Consider the following 22,941-nt stretch of genomic DNA (forward strand, 5'->3'; position numbering starts at 1 on the left):
GAAGTCTAGTTGGGAAGAAGTTTCAGAGAAGCCGGACAAAAATATGGTCAAGAAGGGAGACTTTTCTAAGTGGAATTATACAATATTTGTCCTTTTATGTATAGCATATTTCACTTAACATAATGTTTTAAGGTTCGTTCATGTTGAGTTATGTATCAGACTTTCATTTTTAAAGATGAATCATATTCCATTGTATGTATATGAAATTTTGTTAATCTAATTATATGTTGAAGGCCATTTGTTTCCCCTTTATGCTACTGTGAATAATGCTGCTATGAGCATTGATATAGAAATATATGATTCTCTCTTCATTTTTTGAGTGTGTATACCAAAAATGTAGTTATTGGATCATATGGTATTTCTACAGTTAACTTTTTCATGAATTTCTACACATTTTCCACAGTGTCTGAACCATTTTATTTTCCCACCATCAATAAAGTGTTTTAATTTCTTCACAGCACTAATCCTTCATGATATTAATTATTTTCAATTATTTTATAATAGTTATCCTAATAGGTGTGAGCTTATCTCACGATGACTTTTATTTGCACTTCCCTTATGACTAGTAATATTGACCATTTTTATATATTTTTACCCATTTGTATATCTTCTTTGAAGAAATGTCTATTTAAATACTTTGTCCACTTTTAATTCAGTTGTTTGTTGTTATTGTTGCATTGTTGAAGTTCTTTACATATTCTGGATATTAATCTCATATCAAATATATGATTTGTAAATTCTGTGGGCTACATTTTCACTCTCTTAATAGACTCCTTGGATGCACAAAATTTTTAAGCTTGATATAGTCCAGCTTATCTATTTTTTTTCTGTTTTCATGTCATAGCTGAGAAATTCCCATGAAATTCAATGTCATGAACATGTCCTCCTGTTTTTTCTGAGTTTTTAAACTTCATTTCTTTCAATTCTTGATTTTAATCTCAGTAAAATTTTATATATGATGTACAGTAAGGGTCTAACTTTATTTTTGTGCATAAAGATATCCAGTTTTCTAAGCACCAAATGTTGAAAAAGCTGTCCTTTCCCCATTGGTCTTGGCATTTTTGTTGGAAATCATTTGACCATATATGCAAGGGATTTTTTGTTAGTTCATTATTCTATTTTATTCATCTACATGTCAATCTTTATGTTTTAGCCCAGTTTTGATTACTATAGTTAATTAATAAAAATTGAAAGCATTAAGTGTAAGTTCTCCAATTTGGTTCTTCTTTTTAAGTATTGTTTTAGCTATTTAAGGTCTCTTGAAATTTCATATGAATTTTAGTATGAGTTTTCTATTTAATAAAAAGTTTCTACTAGGATTTTGATAGAGATGGCACTGAATCTGTAGATTGCTTTGGATAGTATTGTCATCTTAGCAGTATATTAAATTTTCCAGTTCATAAAAACTGGAAGTATTTTCATAATGTTTTCTTTAATTTCTTTCAACTTTTTTTGATGTTTTTCTGTACAAGTGTTTCCTCCTTGATTAAGTTTATGCCAAAGTATTTTATTTTTTGGTGGTATTGTAAATGGAATTGTATATTTATTTCCTTCTTAGATGGGTCTTGTCAGCATATCAAAAAGTAAAAGATTTTTGTGTGCTAATTTTGTAAGCTGTAATGTTGCTGAAATTATTTACTAGTTCTAGCACTTTTGGTGGAATATTTATTGTTTTCTGGATGTAATATCATTTTATCTGCAAACAGAGATTATTGTAATTCCACCTTGATAATTTTAATGCCATTATTTATTTTGCTGCTTACTCTGTCTAAAATTTTTAATATTGTGCTTAATAGAAGTGGTGAAATTAGGCACTCTTGTCTAATTCCTTATGTTACTAAAATGGTTTTCATTAATTCACTATGGAGTGTGATTTTAGTTGGTGACTTGTCATATATGACCTTTATCATGTTCAGGAAGTTTCCTTTTACTTCTGCTTTATTGCTGGTATTTAACAAAAAATAACGTGTTTTGTATTTGTCAAATGGTTTCTTTGCCTCAATTAATAAAACCATGTAATTTTCCCCTTTACTTTGTTAATGTGGTATATGACACAGATCAATTTTTATAAGTTGAGCCATCCTTGCATTCCAGGAATAAATCTCCCTTTGAGATGTATAGCCCTTTAAATTTGCTGCTGTATTTAGTTTTCTAGCATTTTGTTTAGAATTTTTACATTAAAAAATATAAGGAGGGGCGCCTGGGTGAGTCTTTCAGTTCAGTGTCTGACTTTGGCTCAGGTCATGATCTCATAGTTCATGATTTCGAGCCCCACATTGGGCTCTGTGGGGACAGCTCAGAGCCTGGAGCCTGCTTCAGAGTCTGTGTTTCTCTCTTTCTCTGCCCCTCCCCTGCTCACTCTCTGTCTCTCTCAAAAATAAATAAAAATTATTTTTTAATAAAAAATATAAGGAATATTGATCTATGCTTTTCTTATATATTTGTCTGGTTGGGATCTGGATAACGTTGGTCTTTTAGAATAAATTATAAATTGATGTATATTCTTCTATTTTTGAAACAACTTTGACAAAGATTGGTATTAATTTTTCTTTAAATGTTTACTAACATTTATCAGTGAAGTCATCTGGTATACAGCTTGTGTGTGTGTGTGTGTGTGTGTGTGTGTGTGTGTGTAAGGTTTTTATTATTGATTCAGTCCCTTTACTCAGATTTTCTATACCTTCGTTACTCAGTTTAGGTAAGCTGTGTGCCATATGAACTGAATCATGCCCCCCCCCCAAATTTATATGTTGAAGCTCTAACCCCTAATATTACTGTGTTTGGAGCTATAACTTTTAGGAGATACTTAAGGTTAAATGATTATAAGAGTGGAGCCTTAATCTGATAGGATTACTGACTTTATAAAATGAGGAAAAAGAGATCTATCTCTGCCATATGAGGACAAAACAAAAATATGGCCATATTCAAGCCAGTAAGAGAGCTCTAACCAGAACCCGACCATGCATATAACTTGATCTCAGTCTTCCAGATTCCATAAATGTGAGAAAATAAATTTATGTTGCTTAAGCCACCCAGTCTATAGTATTTTGTTATAGCAGCCTGAGCTGACAAATACAGTTAATTTCTAGGAAGTTTTCCTTTCCTTTAGATTATCCAATGCACATAATATTCTCTGGTAATTCATTTTATTTCTGTGATTTCCCCACTTTTTATCTCTGATTTTAATAATATGAATCTTCTTTTTTCTTAGTCCATGTAAGCTAATTATGTATCAATTTTGTAATCTTTTCAAAGAACCAAGTTCTGTTTTTCTTGTTCTTCTCTGTTAATATCTACTCTCTTTTACCTCCATTCTAAACTTTATTATTTTCTTTCCTCTGATATTTTCAAGTTTGGTGGGGTTTTTTTGTATAATGTTTGTTTCAGCAGTAGAATTCAGTGATTCATCCCTTACATACCACACCCAGTGCTAATCACAAGTGCCTTCCTTAGTACCCATCACCCATCTGGCCCATTTCCCATCCACCTTCCTCTGTCAAATCACATATTTTTTTTATCATTAAGAGTCTCTTGTGGTTTGTTTCCCTCTCTTCTCTTCCACTCCCTTCCCATATGTTCATCTGTTTTGTTTCTTATATTCCACATATGAGTGAAATCATATGGCAATTGTCTTTATCTGATTGTCTTATTTGGCTTAGCACAATACATTCTAGCTCCATCCACGTCATTGCTAATGAAAAGATTTCATTCTTTTTTAATGGTTGATTAATACCTTTTATCTATCTATCTATCTATCTAATCTATCTGCCCCATCTTCTTTATCCATTTATCAGTCCATGGACATTTGGGATCCCTCCAGAATCTGGCTATTGTTGGTAATACTGTAATAAACATTGGGGTGCAGGTACCCCTTCAAATCTGTATTTTTGTATCATTTGGGTAATCACCTGGTAGTGTAATTGCTGGGTCTTAGGGTAGTTCCATTTTTAGTTTTCTAAGGAACATCCATACTGTTCTCCAGAGGTGCTGCACCAGTTTTCATTCCCACCAAGAGTCCAAGAGTGTTCCCCTTTCTCTGCATCCTCACCAACACCTGTTGTTTCTTGTGTTGTTAATTTTAGCCATTCTGACCAGTGTGAGTTTGTATTTCATCATAGTTTTGATTTATATTTCCCTGATGATGAGTGATGTTGATCCTTTTTTTTTTTTCATATGTCTGTTAGCCATCTGGATACCTTCTTTGGAAAAGTGTCTATTCATGTCCTCTGCCCATTTCTTAACTGGATTGTTTGTTTTCTTGGGTGATGAGTTTGATAAATTCTTTATAGATTTTGTATATGAATCCTTTATTCAAAATTTCATTTGCAAATATCTTCTCCCATTCCATAGACTGCCTTTTAGTTTTGTTGATTGTTTCCATCATAATACAGAAGATTTTAATCTTGATGAACTCTCAATAGTTCATGTTAACTTTTATTTCCCATGCTTTAAGCAACGTGTCTAGGAAGAAATTGTTCCATCCAAGGTCAAAAAGGTTGCAGCCTGCATTCTTATCTATGGTTTTGATGGTATCCTATCTCACATTTAGGTCTTCCATTCATTTTGAATTTATTTTTGTGTATGGTGTAAGAAAGTGACCCAGTTTCATTCTTATGCATGTTGCCATCCAGTTTTCTCAAAACCATTTATTGAAGAGACTGTCTTTTTCCATTGAATATTCTTTCCTCCTTTGTTGAAGATTAGTTAACCATATAATGGTGGGTCCATTTCTGGATTCTCTGTTCTGTTCCATTTATCTATGTGTCTGTTTTTGTACCAGTACCGTACTGTGTTGATCACTACTGCTTTGTAATTAGATTAAAATCCAAACTCGTGGTGCTTCCAGTTTTTTTTTTCTTTTTCAGGTTTGCTATGGATATATGAGGTCTTTTGTTGTTCTATACAAAATTAAGGGTTGTTTGTTCTTGCACTTCAAAAAATGCTTGTCGTGCTTTGATTGGGATTGCATTAAATGTGTAGATTGTTTTGGTTAGTATAAAAATTTTAACAGTGTGTGTTATTCCAATCCATGAGCATGGAATGCTTTTCCATTTCTTTGTGTCCTCTATAATTCATTTCATAAGTGTTCTATAGTTTTCAGAGTATAGATCTTTTAACTCTTTGGTCAGGTTTATTCTTTGTTATCTTATTGTTTTTGGTGCAATTGTAAATGACATTGGTTCCTTGATTTATTTTTCTGCTGCTTTGTTATTAGTGTATAGAAATGCAACATATTCTTGCCCATTGATTTCACATCCTGCAACTTTGCTGAATTCATATATTAGTTCTAGTAGGTTTCAGGTGTAGTTTTTTTTAGGTTTTCTACATAGAGTATCATATCATCTGCAAAGAGTGAAAGTTTGAATTTTCCTTGCTGATTTGGATGCTTTTTATTTATTTTTGTTGTCTTATTGCTGAGGTTAAGATTTCCAGTACTATGTTAAATACTAAAAATAAAAGTAGACATCCTTATCTTGTCACTGACCATATGAGAAAGACTCTCAGCTTTTCCCCATTGAATATGATATTAGTTGTGGGTTACAATGTTGAATTTTGTTCCATCTATCCCTACTTTCTTGAGAATTTTTATCAAGAATTGTGCTGCATTTTGTCAAATATTTTTTCTGCATCTATTTAAAGGATCATATGATTCTTATCCTTTCTTTTATTAATGTGGTGCATCTCATTGATTTATTTGTGAATGTTGACCCAGGCCTGTAGCCCAGGAATAAATCTCACTTGTTAATGGTGAATAATTATTTTAATTTACATTTTAACCCAATTTGCTAATATACTCTTGAGAATTTTTTGCATCCATATTCATCAAGGAATATTGGCCTGTAATTCTCCTTTTTAGTGAGGTCTTTGATTTTGGAATCAAGATAATGCTGGATTCATTGTATGAGTTTGGAAGTTTTCCTTCCATTTCTATTTTTTGGGACAGTTTTAGAAGACTTAAATATTAACTCTTCTTTAAATGTGTGGTAGAAAGAGACTCATTTGAGATCTGAGGACACCTTTAGATTGAGAGTGAGGGGATGGAGAACTATTTATCATGTCACTGGAAGCCAAAAGAAAGCTGGAGTAGCCATACTTATATCAGACAAACTAGACTTTAAATTAAAGGCTGTAACAAGAGATGAAGAAGGGCATTATATAATAATTACAGGGTCTATCCATCAGGAAGAGCTAACAATTATAAATGTCTATGCGCCAAATACCAGAGCCCCCAAATATGTAAAACAGTTACTCACAGACATAAGCAACCTTATTGATAAGAATGTGGTAATTGCAGGGGACTTTAACACCCCACTTACAGAAATGGATAGATCACCTAGACACACGGTCAATAAAGAAACAAGGGCCCTGAATGATACATTGGATCCGATGGACTTGACAGATATATTTAGAACTCTGCATCCCAAAGCAACAGAATATACTTTCTTCTCGAGTGCACATGGAACATTCTCCAAGATAGATCATATACTGGGTCACAAAACAGCCCTTCATAAGTTTACAAGAATTGAAATTATACCATGCATACTTTCAGACCACAATGCTATGAAGCTTGAAATCAACCACAGGAAAAAGTCTGGAAAACCTCCAAAAGCATGGAGGTTAAAGAACACCCTACTAACGAATGAGTGGGTCAACCAGGCAATTAGAGAAGAAATTAAAAAATATATGGAAAAAAATGAAAATGAAAATACAACAATCCAAACGCTTTGGGACGCAGTGAAGGCAGTCCTGAGAGGAAAATACATTGCAATCCAGGCCTATCTCAAGAAACAAGAAAAATCCCAAATATAAAATCTAACAGCACACCTAAAGGAAATAGAAGCAGAACAGCAAAGGCAGCCTAAACCCAGCAGAAGAAGAGAAATAATAAAGATCAGAGCAGAAACAAACAATATAGAATCTAAAAAACCTGTAGAACAGATCAAAGAAACCAAGAGTTGGTTTTTTGAAAAAATAAAATTGACAAACCTCTAGCCAGGCTTCTCAAAAAGAAAAGGGAAATGACCCAAATAGATAAAATCATGAATGAAAATGAAATTATTACAACCAATCCCTCAGAGATACAAAAAATTATTAGGGAATACTATGAAAAACTATATGCCAACAAATTGGACACCCTGGAAGAAATGGACAAATTCCTAAACAGCCACATTCTTCCAAAACTCAATCAGGAGGAAATAGAAAGCTTGAACAGACCCATAACCAGCGAAGAAATTGAATCGGTTATCAAAAATCTCCCAACAAATAAGAGTCCAGGACCAGATGGCTTCCCAGGGGAGTTCTACCAGACGTTTAAAGCAGAGATAATACCTATCCTTCTCAAGCTATTCCAAGAAATAGAAAGGGAAGGAAAACTTCCAGACTCATTCTATGAAGCCAGTATTACTTTGATTCCTAAACCAGACAGAGACCCAGTAAAAAAAGAGAACTACAGACCAATATCCCTGATGAGTATGGATGCAAAAATTCTCAATAAGATACTAGCAAATCGAATTCAATGGCATATAAAAAGAATTATTCACCATGATCAAGTGGGATTCATTCCTGGGATGCAGAGCTGGTTCAACATTCACAAATCAATCAACGTGATACATCACATTAATAAAAAAAAAAAGAGAAGAACCATATGATCCTGTCAATTGATGCAGAAAAGGCCTTTGACAAAATCCAGCACCCTTTCTTAATAAAAACCCTTGAGAAAGTTGGGATAGAAGGAACATACTTAAAGATCATAAAAGCCATTTATGAAAAGCCCACAGCTAACATCATCCTCAATGGGGAAAAACTAAGAGCTTTTTCCCTGAGATCAGGAACACGACAGGGATGCCCACTCTCACTGCTGTTGTTTAACATAGTGCTGGAAGTTCTAGCATCAGCAATTAGACAACAAAAAGAAATCAAAGGCATCAAAATTGGGAAAGATGAAGTCAAGCTTTCGCTTTTTGCAGATGACATAATATTATACATGGAAAATCCGATAGACTCCACCAGAAGTCTGCTAGAACTGATACATGAATTCAGCAAAGTTGCAGGATACAAAATCAATGTACAGAAATCAGTTGCATTCTTATACACTAACAATGAAGCAACAGAAAGACAAATAAAGAAACTGATCCCATTCACAATTGCACCAAGAAGCATAAAATACCTAGGAATAAATCTAACCAAAGATATAAAAGATCTGTATGCTGAAAACTATAGAAAGCTTATGAAGGTAATTGAAGAAGATTTAAAGAAATGGAAAGACATTCCCTGCTCATGGATTGGAAGAATAAATATTGTCAAAATGTCAATACTACCAAAGCTATCTACACATTCAATGCAATCCCAATCAAAATTGCACCAGCCTTCTTCTCGAAACTAGAACAAGCAATCCTAAAATTCATATGGAACCACAAAAGGCTCCGAATAGCCAAAGTAATTTTGAAGAAGAAGACCAAAGCAGGAGGCATCACAGTCCCAGACTTTAGCCTCTACTACAAAGCTGTAATCATCAAGACAGCATGAAATTAGCACAAAAATAGACACATAGACCAATGGAATAGAATAGAAACCCCAGAACTAGACCCACAAACGTATGGCCAACTCATCTTTGACAAAGCAGGAAAGAACATCCAATGGAAAAAAGACAGTCTCCTTAACAAATGGTGCTGGGAGGACTGGACAGCAACATGCAGAAAGTTGAAACTAGACGACTTTCTCACACCATTCACAAAAAGAAACTCAAAATGGATAAAGGACCTGAATGTGAGACAGGAAACCATCAAAACCCTAGAGGAGAAATCAGGAAAATACCTGACTTCAGCCGTAGCAATCTCTTACTCAACACATCCCCAAAGGCAAGGGAGTTAAAAGCAAAAGTGAATTACTGGGACCTTATGAAGATAAAAAGCTTCTGCACAGCAAAGGAAACAACCAACAAAACTAAAAGGCAACCAACGGAATGGGAAAAGATATTTGCAAATGACATATCGGACAAAGGGCTAGTATCCAAAATCTATAAAGAGCTCATCAAACTCCACACCCGAAAAACAAATAACCCAGTGAAGAAATGGGCAGAAAACATGAATAGACACTTCTCTAAAGAAGACATCCGGATGGCCAACAGGCACATGAAAAGATGTTCAACGTTGCTCCTTATCAGGGAAACACAAATCAAAACCACACTCAGATATCACATCACGCCAGTCAGAGTGGCCAAAATGAAGAAATCAGGAGACTATAGATGCTGGCGAGGGTGTGGAGAAATGGGAACCCTCTTGCACTGTTGGTGGGAATGCAAATTGGTCCAGCCGCTCTGGAAAACAGTGTGGAGGTTCCTCAGAAAATTAAAAATAGACCTACCCTATGACCCAGCAATAGCACTACTAGGAATTTACCCAAGGGATACAGGAGTACTGATGCATAGGGGCACTTGTACCCCAATGTTTATAGCAGCACTCTCAACAGTAGCCAAATTATGGAAAGAGCCTAAATGTCCATCAACTGATGAATGGATAAATAAATTGTGGTTTATATACACAATGGAGTACTACGTGGCAATGAGAAAGAATAAAATATGGCCTTTTGTAGCAACTTGGATGGAACTGGAGAGTGTGATACTAAGTGAAATAAGCCATACAGAGAAAGACAGATACCATATGTTTTCACTCTTATGTGGATCCTGAGAAACTTAACAGAAACCCATGGGGGAGGGGAAGAAGAAAAAAAAAGAGGTTAGAGTGGGAGAGAACCAAAGCATAAGAGACTGTTAAAAACTGAGAACAAACTGAGGGTGGATGGGGGGTGGGAGGGGGGGGGTGGGTGATGGGTATTGAGGAGGGCACCTTTTGGGATGAGCACTGGGTGTTGTATGGAAACCAATTGGACAATAAATTTCATATATTAAAATAAAAAAAATAAACTTGCCACTTAGAACAAAAAAATAAAAATAAAAAAAAAATAAATGTGTAGTAGAATTCCCCTAGGAAACCATCTGTCTCTGGACACATTGTTGGGAGACTTTTGCTTACTGATTCAATGTATTTGCTGGTTATGGGTCTGTTCAAATGTTCTATTTCTTCCTGTTTCAGTTTTGGTAGTTTGTGAGTTTCTTAGAATTTATCCATTTTTTCCAGATTGTCCAGTTTGTTGGCATATAATTTTTCGTAGTGTTTTCTAATAACTGTATTTCTGTGGTGTTGGTTGTGATTTCTCTTCTTTCCTTCATGATGTTATCTATTTGGGTCCTTTCCCTTTCCTTTTTGATAAGTCTGGCTAGGGGTTTATCAAGTTTAATTCTTTCAAAGAACCAGATCTTAGTTTTCTTGATCTGTTCTACTGTGTTCTTCTTCTTGTTGTTGTTCTTATACCATTTATTTCTGCTCTAACCTTTGTTATTTCCCTTCTCCTGCTGGATTTAGGCTTTATTTGCTGTTACTTTTCTAGATCCTTTAGGGGAAGGTTGTGTTGTGTATTTGAGACTTTATTGTTCCTTGCGATAGGCCTGAATTGCAATATACTTCCTTCTTACGACTGCCTTTGCTGCATCCCAAAAGTTTTGGACTGTCAGGTTTTCATTTTCATTTGCTTCACTGTAAATTTTTCATTTCTTCTGTAATTTCCTGGTTAACTCATCATTCTTTAGTAAGACGTTCTTTAACCTCCATGTATTTGAGGGCTTTCTTTTTTTTTTCTTGTGGTTGACTTCAACTTTCATAGTGTTGTGATCTGAAAATACACATGGTATGATCTTGATCTTCTTGTACTTATTGAGGGCTTATATTTTGACCCAGTATATGATTTATTCTGGCGAATATTCCATGTGCACTAAAAAGAATGTGTATTCTGCTTCTTTAGGATGAAATGTTCTCAATATATCTGTTAAGTCCATCTGGTCCAGTGTGTCATCCAAAGCCATTGCTTCTTTGTTGATTTTCTGCTTAGATGATTAAAGTCCCCTACTATGATTGTATTATTATCAATAAGTTTCTTTATGTTTGTGAATAATTGATTTTTATATTTGGATACTTCGAAGTTGGGGACACAAATGTTTACAGTTGTTAGATCTTCTTGGTGGATATACCCCTTAATTATAATATAATGCCATTCTTCATCTGTTACAGTCTTTTGTTTTAATATGTAGTTTGTCTTATATAAGTATGGCTACTCCAGCTTTCTTGTGACCTTCATTAGCATGATAAATGATTCTCCATCCCTTCACTTTCAATGTACCAGTGTCTTTAGGTCTCCTACAGCTGAAACTTTGCAGCAGTTTATGGTTGTTATATTAAGCTCCTTGTAGGGATTGTGCTGGTCTCTGGGGAAGCAGCCTGCTGTTCTGATTCTCAGGCCAATTTGCAGTAGTGGAGATGAGCCTGTAGGGCACAAGAGAGTGGCCTTTGGTGTAATAGCTCCACTCTCCACTTGATGGCACTGTTTAGGTCACTGGTGTTGATCAGTGTTGGTGGGCTAATGATGAAAATGGTTTCACCCAGCTCTGTAGTCTCTACAGCTTGAAGTTTGCATCCTTACACCTTTCTTATGTCTCCCTTTCTGTCAGCTCTCTGCCTTCTTCCTGTGTTCAATTTGCCTACCAGGTGTCACCTAAGTCCAGAGTCTTATCTAAGGCACAGCTGTATTTCAAAGCCTCACACTTCAGACACCCCTGTTGCTCTGACCTGCATTGATCCTCTGAGGGCAGGTGTCATCTTACTGTTGCTGGGGCCAGCTTGTCCCAATAAATAGTTGTGCTACCATGTAGCTATAGCAGCTCAGAGTTTATGGTAAATCACAACACACACCTGGAGTAAGGGGTTGCTGCCCTTAGCTGGCATGTTTTTATCCTATACAATTGAACATGGTGGCTTGGCACTGCCAGGCTTTTAGCCTGCAGAGAGGACATATCACCTATACCAAATGCACTCTAAGCAGGGGAACCACTTTTCCACATGTGACCCAGGGGATCTTCAAATCGTGCTGCTTACTCCCTGGCTCCACCTTGCCTCTTTTCTGAAGCACCATCAGGGACTGACCTCTGGAACTTCAAACTCTGTGCTCTGCTCTTTATAAAAATCTGACAACATTGAAGCCCTCTCCTTTTTCTCTCAACAGTGGTTTTGGGGAACAATTTTCTCGTGCAGTCCCTGTACATGTTTTCACTCTTTCTCTTTAGCTGCTTTCAGAGGGAGTGCTTTCTTTCACAAACTCTGATGCACTGTTTCTCTCCGTCATCACCCTCTCTGCAAAAACAGCTCTCTTCCCTCTGTGACACTGCAGCTCTTCTCTCCAATTCACCTTTGTGCACCGCATACCTGCCTTTTTCTCTCTCTAAAATTATTCAGATTATTCTGTTAATCTTGAGATTGATTTCCCAGTTGTTCAAAATGGTTTGATGTTGCTCTGTGTTTGAGGGAGGAGACAAACCCAGGGTCCCTTTACTACTCCACCATCTTAACTCCTCCCTCTTCCATTGTTGTTTTAATTGGTATTTAATTGATCACATATGATGTGGAACATCTTTTTATATGCTTATTTGTCATCTCTCTTTTTTATTGAGGTGTCTGTTAAGGACTGGTTAATTTTTTAATCAGGGTATTCATTTATTTGTTGAATTTTTAAATGATTTTTTTTATATATTTTGGATAACAATCCTTCATCAGATGTGTCTTTTGCACATGTTTTCTCCATTTTGTGGCTTGTCTTCTCATTTGTTTTTCTTAATTGTATTTCGTAAATCAGAGGTTTTTAAATTAAATTAAGTCTAACCTATCACTTATTTGCTTTATGGACTGTGTATTTGGTGCTTATCCAAAAAGTCCCTACCATACACAAAGTCACCTGGGTTTTCTCCTGTTCTATCTTCTAGGAGTGCTATAGTTTTATATTTTGTATTTAAGCCTATTATCCACCTTGAGTTAATTTTGGGAAATATGTAAGGTCTGTATTTGGATTCTTATCAATTTGTGTGTGTGTGTGTGTGTGTGTGTGTGTGTGTATTTCCAGTTGTTCCAGCACCATTTGTTGAAATGACTATCACTTTTCCATCGTACTTCTTTGCTCCTTTGTCAAAAATGAGTTCACTATAATTATGTAGGTCTATTTCTCAGCTCCTCATTCTGTTCTAGTGACTTATTTCTCTCTTCATTAGATAATGCTATACTGTATTAATTATTGTGTCTTTAGAGTAAGCTTGAAGTATTGTAGTGTCAGTCTTCTTATTTGTTGTTTCCCTGCAATATTGTGTTTATTCTTAATCACTTAACTCTTCATATTAATCTTAGAATCAGTGTGTCAATATCCACAAGATAACTGTTGGGATTTTCATTGGGATTTTGTTGAATAAGAATAACTGACAACATGGAGTCTCCCTATCCATGAACATGAATATCTCCGTAATTTACTTAGCGTTTTGTTCATTCATCAGAGTATTGTGATTTTCCTTTTATAGATCTTTTACATTTTTTATTATATTTATACATAAGAATTTCATTTTGGGAAAGTGTTAAAGTAAATATTATTATGTATTTAATTTCAAATTCCACTTATAATTGTCAGCATATAAAAATGATTCTCTTTTGTATATCAACCTTGAACCCTGCAACCTTGAAATAACTGCTTGTTAGTTCCAGATTCTTGTTGAGTTTTTTTTCACATTGTTGACTGTCAAAGGCAGTTTTATTTCTGCATTCCAAAACTGTATAACTTTTATTTCTTTCTCTTCTCCAATTATATTTGCTAGAATTCCCAGTATGATGTTGAAGATTATGAATAAACATATGTAAAAAATGATAACATACATAAAACATAAAAAGGAGTAATAAATGAGACAAGAGAGAAAAGAAAAAGAAAGAAAATTATCTTTTTTATTTTATTTAGAATGTGTTTGAACTTAAATTGCTATCAAATTAGTATAGACTGCTAATTTCATTCAGATATCATATATGAACCTCTTGGTAAACATACACTCAAAATCTATGACACATGCACAAAAAATAAAGGGAGAAGGCCAAAGATAATGCCATAGAAACTCATCAATCACAAAGAAAGAGAGCAAGGGAAAAAATGAATTGAGAATAACTACAATAACAACCAGAAAACAATTAATAAAATGACAATAATCATACACTCATTGATAATTATTTTAAATGTAAATGATGTAAGTGCTCTGACCAACAGATATGGGATAGTGAAATGGATAATAAAGACGTCCCATCTATATGATACCTAGAAGAAACTCACCTCAGACCTAAAAACACATTCAGACTGAAAGTGAAGGGCTATAAAAATATTCACCATGCATATGAAAGCAAAAAAAGCTTATATAAGATATACATACTTATATAAGATAAAATAGACTTCAAAACAAAGAATGAAAAAAATAGACCATAATGAGACAAATATGATATGATGATAAATAGATCAATATATGTTTTTTTTTATTTTTTATTTTATTACTTTAGAGAGAGAAAGAGAGAACACAAGTTGGGGTTGGGGCAGAGGTTGAGAGAAAGAAAGAAAGAATCCCAAGTAGGTTTCACACTCAGCACAAAGCCAGATGCAGTGCCCGATCCCACAACCCTGGAATCATGACCTGAGCCAAAATCAAGGGTCGGATGCTCAACCAACTGAGCCACCCAAGTGCCTCAATCTTTTAAAAATATATATAGTTTAAACTGCAACACAGGCAAATTCCATATAAAAACAAAGGAAGTATTGCAGAAATTAGAGGTCAGCTGACTTTGGACCTGAGGTTCATAAGTAACATAACCCAAATTCAGAGGAGAATGAGGCAGGTTAGAGGCCAGCTAGAGGCTAAGTGCAGCTCTAATTGGTGTGAAGCATTCCTGAATTTGCAATTAAAGGAATCTAGTTCAAGGGGGCTCATTGTATAAAAGTTTATAATGATACAGCTGTTAAATACTGACATCAATATTAAAATGAAAACAAGTTTTACATCACAATCAAATATACAAAAGACTTAGGAAGAGATCCTGTGTGAAAAACCAGGCACTTCAGTGAATCAAGAACTGTGTACCACTTGTGGAAATGTAAAATTGTGTACTCCCAGTTCTCCCCCCAGGTAATTGTAATTGAACAGAGCAATGTTAAATTTGCAAAACTGTTGTGCACAAATTCTTTCCAAACCAATCCCTTCCTTCTTATGATGCCACATGGTCACCACTTATGAAGGTGCAAACTTCTTGGCTTGTGTTCAAACCTTCTCATACTGCACTCTGTTTTGGCAGTAAATCCTGTAGGCTTCTGCTTGAGTTGGGTCTGGGATACTTGGTTCATTTAGAAGGTCTTGTGTTCTTAAGATCTGCTTAATCATGATGGCTTGCCTACAGTCTATGTCTTTAAAGATGGACAGACACAGTGTCTGATGGGTCCAAGTTGGGGTAAAACAGTGATAGTTCAAATTTGCATTGAGGGAGGTGAATTTTAAACTAAAAGCATCTGTAGTTTAAACAAGCCTCTTTCCAATGGAGTCTCTTTCTAGAATGGCATACTCCTAGTTCATGATGTTTATTGTGCCATTGGGATTTTTTGTTGGGACAGCAACAAAGCCAAACAGGTGGTCCTTTCTCCAGATTTTCTGCTTCTGGGTGATTCTACTGAGGGCAATCCCATATTAATCCAAAGTTCCTTTTGTGGCCAAGGCCTGGTGAACAATATAGATGAGATGGTGGTGGTGATTTCTTTGTCTCAAGACTTCACCCCAAAGCACATTCCGTGGCCAAGTGATCAATCTTACAAGAGGGTATAACAATTGTACATATCTATGCACCTAACACTGGAGTGCCTAAATATATAAAGCAAATATTAATGGACATAGAGAAATTGTTGGTAATGCAAGAAAAATAGGGGACTTTAACACTTCACTTACAGAAATAGATAGATCATCCAGACAGAAAATCAACAAAGAAACAATGTCTTTGAATTACACATTGGACCACATGGACATAACAGATATATACAGAACATTTCATCCAAAAATCCAAGAATTCCCATACTTTTCAAGTGCACTTGGAACATTCTCCAGAATACATCACATAATAGGCCATAAAACAAACCTCAATAACTTTGAGAATATTTAAAAATTTTTTTTCAACATTTTTTATTTATTTTTGGGACAGAGAGAGACAGAGCATGAACGGGGAGGGGCAGAGAGAGAGGGAGACACAGAATCGGAAACAGGCTCCAGGCTCCGAGCCATCAGCCCAGAGCCTGACGCGGGGCTCGAACTCACGGACCGCGAGATCGTGACCTGGCTGAAGTCGGACGCTTAACCGACTGCGCCACCCAGGCGCCCCGAGAATATTTAAATCACACCATGCATCTTTTCTGATCATAAAAGTATGAAACTAGAGATAATTCATAAGAAAAAGACTGGAAAAAACACAAACATGTGGAGAGTAAACAAAATGATAGTAAATAATTAATGGGTCAACAAAGCAATCAAAGAAAAAATTAAAAAATACCTGGACACAAATGAAAATGAAAACAAACTGGTCAAAATCTTTGGAACATAATAAAAGTTGTCCAAAAAGGAAAGTGCATAGCAATGCAGGGATGCCTCAAGAAACAAGAAGAAGCTCAAATAAACGATCTAACATTACACCTAAAATAACTAGGGGAAAAAGGACAATAAAAACCCAAAGTGAGTAGAAAAGAGAAAATAATAAAAATCAGAGCAGAAATAAATAAATGCCACAGAGACTGAAAAAAAAGGTAGAAAAAAAAACAATGAAATCAGAAGCTGATTCTTTTAAAAGATAAATAAATTTGAAAAACCTTTAGCCAGACTCATTAAGAAAAAAAAATTACCAAACTAAAGACAATCAGAAATGAGACAGGATTGAAGACAATCCTGATATCACAGGATTAGCAAGGATTGTAAGACAAAAGTGCAAAAAAAATCCTATTCAAAAAAAAGAAAAACCTAGAATAAATGGCTAAATATGTAGTAATCTTCAAAAACCAACCCGGAGAAAGTAGAAAATCTGAACATACAGATTACAAATAATAAAATTGAATCTATAAAGAAATAAAAGTATAGGAGAAGATGAATTCACAGGTGGATTCTACCAGTCATTTAAAGATTTAATATTTATTTTCAAACTATTCCAAAAATTAGAAAAGAAAGCTTTCCTATGCAGTCTACAAAACCTGCATTACCCTGGTACCAAAACTAGACCAAGACATCATAAAAAAAGAGAAGAGTACAAGCTAATATGCCTGATGAACATAGATGAAAAAATTCTCAACAGAATACTAGCAAATCATGTACAACAATACACTAAACAGATCATTCACCACAATCAGGTGGACTTTATTCTAGAGATAAAATCATGGCTCCTTATTTGCAACTCAGTCAGAAGCACACAATATATCAGAACAAATTATAAAAATCATATGATCTTCTTAGTAGATTGAGAAAAAGCATGGGACAAAATTCAACATCTGTCATGATAAAAACTCTCACCAAAATTAAGGTTGGAGGAAACCTACTTCAACATAATAAAGTCCATATATGAAAAGTTCACAGTTACTAGCACACTGAAAAGTGAAAAACTGAGTGTTCTCCCTCTAAGATTGGGAGCAAGACAAGGATTTCCACTCTTACCACTTTTATTCAACATGGTACTATAAGGTTTAGCCACAGCAATATGACAAGAAAAAGAAATAAGAGCCATCCATATTGGAAAATAAGTTAAACTATCACTATTTGCAGAAGACATGATACTATACATAGAAAACCGTAAGGACTCTACCAAGAAACTACTAAAATAAATGACTTCATTAGCATGTCAGGGCATAACTTTAATAACCAGAAATTGATAGCTTTTCTGTGCACTAATAATGAGGTATCAGAAAGAGAAATTAAAAAAATACATTATTTACAATTGCACAAAAAATAACATACCTAAGAATAAATTTAACCAAAGAGGTGATCTATATTTTGAAAACTATAAAATATTGATGAAGGAGATTGATGGTGACAGAAACAAATGGAAAGATATCAATGCTCACGGATTGGAAAAATTACTATTGTTAAAATGTCCATATTACCCAAAGCAACCTACAGATTCAATGCAATCTCTATTAAAACACCAATGCCTTCTTCATAGAACTAGAACAAATAATACTAAAATCTTTATGATACAACAGAAAAAGACCCTGAATAACCAAAGCAATCTCAAGCAAGAAAAAAAAAACTACAGGTATCACAACACTAGATTTCAAGAGACACTATAAAGATGTAGTAAGCAAAATGGTATTGTACTGGCACAAAAATAAGAACATAGATCAATAGAACAGAATAAAGTCTCCAGAAATTAACCCACATTTATATGTCCAATCAATCTATGACAAAGGAGGCAAAAATACACAATGGGGAAAAGACAGTCTCATCAATAAATGGTGCTGGGAAAACTGGACAGCTACATTTAAAAGAATGAAATTGGATCAATTTCTTATACCATTTACAAAAATAAACTCAAAATGGGTTATATACCTAAATGTGAGACATGAAACTAAAAATTCCAGAAGAGAACACAGGCAGTAATTTCTCTGACATTGGCCACAGCAACTTTTTCTAGATATGTCTCCTAAGGAAGGGAAACAAAAGCAATAACAAAGTATTGGCACTACTTCAAAATAAAAAGGTTTTGCACAGCAAAAGAAACTATCAACAAAACAAAAAGATAACCTGCCAAATGGGAGAAGATATTTGAAAATAATATATCTAATATGGGGTTAAAATAGAAAATATTCAAAAAACTTATACAAGTCAACACCAAAAAAACCACGAGAAATCTGATTTAAAAATGGGCAGGAAACTGAATAGAGACTTTTCTAAAGAAGACATACAGATCGTCAACAGATACGTGAAAAGATTCTCAACATCAGTAGTCATCAGGAAATGCAAATCAAAACCACAATGAGATATCACATTACACCAGTTAGAATAGCTAAAATAAAAATGACAAGAAATACCAAGTATTTGCAAAGATGTGAAGAAAAAGGAACCATCATCAACTATTGGTGGATATGTAAATACATACAGCCATTTTGGAGAGTGTAGAATGGCAGGTCCTAAAAATATCAAATATATAAATACCACATGATCCAATAATTCCACTGTTGAATATTTATGGAAAGAAACTAAAGGAGCTAATTCAAAATGACATATGCACACCTATGTTTATTGCAGAATTATTTATAATAGTGAAGATATGGAAGCAACCCAAGTTTTCATCAATATATGATTAGATAAGGAAGATGTGATACATACATATGTACATACACAATGGAATATTATGCAACCACAAAAAAGGATGACATTGTGCCATTTGAGACAAAATGGATGGACCTAGAAGGTATTATGCTAAGTGAAATAAGTAAGACTGTGAAAGACAAACACCATATAATTCCTCTCATAAGTTGAATCTAAAAAATATATAAAGAAAAAAAAAACAAAATCAAACCTATAAATACAAAGAACAAACTGAAGGTTGTCAGAGTGGAGGGTGTGGGGGGTTGGGAAGAATGGCTGAAGGGGAGAGGGGGATAACAGGGTTGTGGTTATTGAATGAATAACTCATGGGAATAAAAGACACAGCATAGGGAATATGGTCAATAGTATTGTAATAGTGATGTAATGAGACAGTATTTACACTTGTAGTGAGCAAGCTGGTCAAATCCCTATTTTGTGCACCTGAAATTCATATAACATGGTGTGTCAACTCTACTCAAGTTTTTTAAAAGTTCAAAAAATAAAAAAAATTAATTAATTAATTAAAAAAATCTAATTTATAAGAAGAATTGATTTTTACAAACATGATAACTCTGTTCTGACTAAATAAATTCAATTCTGATTCAAGGACAAGTCAAAAATGAAATGTTGGAAAAATATATTTCATGCTAATAGTAATCAAAATAGAGATAAGGTGGCTAAGCTAATAGCAGGAAAAAAAATGGACTTTCATTAAGTCACAGAACTTTACAGGAGAAAAAAGAATATTGTATGTTGATATCAATCAATAACATATAACATCTATAAACATGTATGCAACAACAGGACTCCATGATATATGAAGTAAAAATGGAAAGATCTGAATGGAGAAATAGATAGTAATAGTAGGTGCCTACAGTACTGTGTTTCAGTTATGGCCATAACAATAAGACAGATCAATAAGAAAATAGAGTACAAGAAAAACATATGATACTCAACAAATATATACAGAACACCAGCATTGTACATTAAATATTCCCATAGATAGATCACATCTTAGGCTACAAGTCTCAATAAATCTAAAGGATTATATTGTACAAGTATCTTCTCTGACCAAAATGAATTAAAACTAGAAATCACTTTGAAAAATGGAAAAGCGAAGGGGCGCCTGGTTGGCTCAGTTGGTTAAGTGTCCAACTCTTGATTTCATCTCAGGTCATGATCTCACAGTTCATGGGTTCAAGCCCCACATTGGGCTCTGCACTGACAGTGTAAGGCCTGCTTAAGATTTCCTCTCCCTCTCTCACTACCCCTCCTCTGCTTGTACTCTGTTTCTCTTTCTCTCAAAATAAATAAATAAACTTAAAAAAATGAAAATTAAAAAGTTCACAAATATGTGGAAATTACACAAATTACACTCTTTTTAATTTTTTAATGTTTATTTGTTTTTGAGAGAGAAAGAGAGCATGAGTGGAGGAGGGGCAGAAAGAGAGGGAGACACAGAATGTGAAGCAGGCTCTAGGCTCTGAGCTGTCAGCACAGAATCCAACATAGGGCTCAAACCCATGAACTGTGAGATCATAACCTGAGGTGAAGTCGGAGGTTTAACAGACTGAGTCACCCAGGTGCCCCCACAAATTATTCTTAAATAATCAATGGGTCAAAGAAGAAATGACAAGGGAAATTAGAAGCATTTACAAGAAATTAAAACTAACACACAATATACCAAAACCTAAGAGATTCAATGGGAGCATTTCTCAGAGGAAATGTACAATTATAAATGTTTACAGTAAAGAAAAAAAAATCCCAAATTATTAACCCAACTAATCTAACTTTACAACATCTGGACCTGGAAAGAGAAAAGCTAGCCAAACTTAAAACTACCAGAATTATGAAAGTAATAAGAATCAGAGAAAAGATGAATGAAATAAACAATGTAAAGAATAAATATATATTTTTTAATTTTTTAATGTTTATTTATTTTTGAGACAGAGAAAGAGCATGAATGGGGGAGGGGCATAGAGAGAAGGAGACACAGAATCTGAAGCAGGCTCCAGGTTCTGAGCTGTCAGCACAGAGCCTGACGCGGGGCTCAAACTCACAAACCGTGAGATCACGACCTGAGTTGAAGTCAGACACTTAACTGACTGAGCCACCCAGGTGCCCCAAGAATAAATAAAATTTAAAATATTTCATTGAAAGTAATTGACCAAATTGGCACACTTTTAAGTAGATGGGTAACACACAAAAGGGAATACTAAATTTACTAAAATCAGAAATAAAAAGGACATTACTACTGATTACAAAAACAAAAATAATTATAATACAATAATATAAACAATTTTATGTTAACAAATTTTATACCCTTGAGAAAATGGACAAATTCCTAAAAACACATATACTATCAAAATTAAATGGACAAATAATAGAAAATCTTAAAAAGACATATAATACATGCATGAATGAAATCAACAGTCAAATACCTCACAACAAAGAAAAACCATAATCCATATAGACTTAACTATTAAGTTCTACCAAATTTTTTTATTAATTTTATCTTATTTTGGGAGATACAGAGACAGCACGAATTGGGGACAGGTAGAGAGAGAGAGAGAGACAGACAGACAGACAGATAGAATCCCAAGCAGGCTCAGCACTGCCAGCACAGAGCCTGATGTGGGGCTCGAACCCATGAAACCCTGAGATTATGACCTGAGCTGAGATCAAGAGTCGGATGCTTAACTGACTGAGCCACCCAGGCGCCCCAAGTTCTACCAAAATTTTTAAAGAATTAACACAAATTTCTTCCAAAATACTCCAAAAATTAAAAAAAGAGGGAACACTTTCCAACTTACTCTTTGAGATGTATCTGGATAGCAAACAAATACATCAAAAGAATAGAAAATTATAAACCAATTTTCCTTATGAATATAGATGGGTACAAATACCTCCAAGAAAGCACTAGCAGACCAAATACAGTAGCATATTAGATTATATGTCATTGCAATGTGGATTTTATTTCAGAATGCAATAGTAATTTGACATGAAAAAAATAATTTATTTAATACATTACATTAATTCAGTGGAGGGGAAAAAGTCACATAATCATCTTAATTGATGTAGAAAAGCTGTTGGACAAAAGACAATGCACTTTCTTTTTTTTTCTTCTTATGTTCTTCATTTAGCAAAATGCATGCTTTAGTATACAGTTTCATGAGTCTTCAAAAATTCATACAGTTATGTAACCATCACCACAATCAAGATATGCAAAGGTTGCATCTTGCCAAAAATTTACCTTGCTCCCTTTATAGTCACCCATTCTTCCCACTCCAGCCCTGATAAGAAACTTCTTGTTTTCTGACCCTGAAATTTTGATAGCTTTATGTTTTCATTTTGTATATTTATTTAAATTCTGGTATATATTTTTTTTCTTGAGAATTCCTTTTTGACCCATGAATTAACTAGATATGTGTTGTTTATTTTCCAATTTCTTAGAGATTTTCCTGTGATTGTTCTATTATTGATTTCTAGAGTTTTATTTCATTATTTTCAGTACATGTTTAGTTTGGTTTAAATTCTTTAAATTTGTTAAGGTTTATTTTATGATAAAAAACATAGTTGATTTTCCTGGATGTCATGTGAATTTGAACAGAGTGTGTAGTCTTCTATTTGGGGATAGAGTGTTGGATAATACACACACACAC

General features: G+C 34.4%; 1 pseudogene; it reads right to left on the reverse strand.

Annotated features, from left to right (window-relative positions):
- Nucleotides 1-15,181: 15,181 nt before the first annotated feature.
- LOC107180714 lies at nucleotides 15,182-22,556 on the reverse strand (annotated as a pseudogene).
- Nucleotides 22,557-22,941: the final 385 nt, after the last annotated feature.

Source organism: Panthera tigris, chromosome X (genome assembly GCF_018350195.1).
Source record: "Panthera tigris isolate Pti1 chromosome X, P.tigris_Pti1_mat1.1, whole genome shotgun sequence".
NCBI lineage: Eukaryota > Metazoa > Chordata > Mammalia > Carnivora > Felidae > Panthera > Panthera tigris.